Here is a 2,862-nt window from a genome sequence, read left to right on the forward strand (position 1 = left end):
ACACACACACACACACACACACATACAGACACATACACAAGCGCTCTTTCTCTCTCACTCTCACTATTTCAGCCACCATACCCCGTCCTCATCTGTACCCTTTCAACACACGTTTATTTACTGCTGCCTCTCCCTCTTTCTTTCGTCATAGTTCTCAGTGGGCCCTTAATGTATTTGTCTTCAATCACGTCCAAATTTTTTGGTACCCCAAATTTCAGAACCATAAAGCAGCGTTGGTTTAATCTTTATATCAAACATTTCTTTTTGCTGTTTCAAAATTTAATTCTTGGTAAGAAACAAAAATTGGGACGTGATTGATGATGATCAGCTTAAGTTCTGGAAAGCCTTTTTGGGTCTTGGCAAAACTACACCCAAATTTTTAGTTCTAAAAGAAGTGGGAAGAACCAATTTATATTCTGATTACATGCATTGTGTCGTTAAATTCTGGTGCAGATTTATACACTTAGAAAATGACAGATATCCAAAGAAATGCTACATGCAATTATATCGTTCCTGTGAACTGGGCAGAGTCAACGTGGCTACGGAAGTTAAAAACCTATTATTTTCCCTGGGTTTTGGATATGCCTGGTTTTCTCAAAATGTTGGAAGTACTAGACTCTTTCTCAGTGAAGTAAAAAGTTAGGCTTGTTGATCATTCTGTGCAGAGCATAGAGGAAGAAGTCTGTCGCAAGTATAATGTTTTCTCTCTTACAATTCCGTTTCAAGAAACAGCTGAATATATCACCAACCTCCCACGGTATTGGAGCAGAAGAGTCATAGCTTTGTTAAAAATCCATAGCCTTACATTAAATAAAAATCTATATCAGTGGAAATTAACGAATTCGCCCTTATGTGAGAGGTGTAACTCTCATGAAATTGAAGACAAATTTCACTTTATTTTCTATTGTTCACACAGACTTTGTCCATCAAAGGAAATTAAAAACTGTTAATCCCTCCCAGCCTGAATCGGCCCACTTACAGAAGGAATTTGGCTGATATTCATTTGGGATAAACCAACAGGCTGCGCCGGGGAACAGCGACTGACGACGTCATTTTACCATGGAACAGCACACCGGGGAACAGTGAATAGTATTTTACTATGTTTCTTTGTTACAGTTTATCTTGACGTAATTGCCCACAGAACATAATAATATGTTACATTTCGTCTCGATTTCTAAGTAAATAATAAGGGTCATGTGGATAATTAAAAAAAAAAACACCCCAAAAACCTGTCAGCTGTGACGTGAGATGCACAACGGAGCGGGTGACCTTGCTACGAGGACTTCAGATTCAAAATTGACAATAAAAAACGAAGTTTATTAAAGTTAAAAATATGGCATCAAATCAGGTTCTACGCGAGCCATTTTACTTATTTCTAAACTCTGATTTCGAAAATTAAAATAGATACATTTTTAGTGGCGATAATCATTTTAAAAATTCTGCTTGCAAAATTTAATTCCGCGTAGCAGCAAACTTAAAAGTAGGCACTTCATTGAAATTTTCAAACTTCTCCAAGAGCACCGAAATTAGAATTAAAGGAAAGAGCCTGGCTTTCTGTTTTCAGAGCTTAAAATTTTTTTGTGACATCTTTGTTAATTCAGAAGCAGCAACCATTTTTGTGAATCAATTTTCACCCTGATATGGCAAAATTTTTGCATTGCATTTTGTGCCACCAAACTTCCAAATTTTACATCAAAACGTCATACAATCCTTAATAATAGTTGTATCGTACCCTTTGATGTATCACCTTTTTTGCTGTTTTATGTAGAATCAATAATAAACAGTATACGGCAAGTGCACTATGAGTAAAATCTTATTTATCGTTTAATTACGTCATAAGCGTTCAATGTTTTTTATGTTTTATGTACAGAAGAATTGGAAAAGGACATATCAGTATCAGTAATTTTTTTTTGTATTTGGAAAGAAAACAATACACATCAGTGTTCAGTCTGACAAAAACAAAACAAAAACTATTCTCTCTGTGACTTTCAGCTGTGTAGAATAGAGGCAAGAAAAATTAAAACAAATAAAAAATTAAAAAAGACATCTGTACCTCTGATGCTGGAACGTCACTAAAACTAGGGACACCTGTCAAACAAGAAACATCAGCAGACTTGAGAATAACTTTCGATGGATTGAAAAATTGAACAGGCTCAAGGAACAAAATCCCTTTATCTAACCCTAAATAAACCCGAACTCCTAAGATATTCTAACAAGGGAAATAACCAACTTGTCACTTAAATGAAACTTATTACTGTGATTACTTCCCTGGAGTCACACGGCGAGGTGTTTGTGAAAAATGCAAAAATAAATAAAGAAATTTAAAAAATCGGGAAAAAACGCGGGGAATCCAAAATTATGAAAAAAGTTGCAGATTATGGGAAAAAACGCGGCTGCAGCTCGGCCGCACAATCACATAATCCGACGGAGAAAGATTACTGCGTCAAAGAGTCAAATGGTTCGGACATCTAACCAGAATGCCCCAGAAACAAGTACCGGCTAGAGCTTACCACACCCAGGAATCCGGCTTCAAATCAAGAGGAAGACCAAGAAAGACTTGACTGGATGGGGAAAAAGGTCCTGGAACAACATAACATATCTATCACATACGCTACACACCTAGCACAGGACCGAAACCTGCACCTCCCCTTAACATCCAAAGGATATCAGTGGAAGGAAAAAGTAAAGTAAGAACTGAGGAGCAAAAGTGCTCACTTTGTTGCAACTAGCATCTTTCTTCGTGGTTATTTCATCAGTGGAAAAGAGTAATAGGCTTACACTACTAATACCATGAGTCGTGGAAGGATGGCGGCGGTGGAAGTTATCAGAGAAATAAGATGACAAGAAGGATATATATATATA

This window comes from Aplysia californica, unplaced genomic scaffold (genome assembly GCF_000002075.1).
Source record: "Aplysia californica isolate F4 #8 unplaced genomic scaffold, AplCal3.0 scaffold00715, whole genome shotgun sequence".
NCBI lineage: Eukaryota > Metazoa > Mollusca > Gastropoda > Aplysiida > Aplysiidae > Aplysia > Aplysia californica.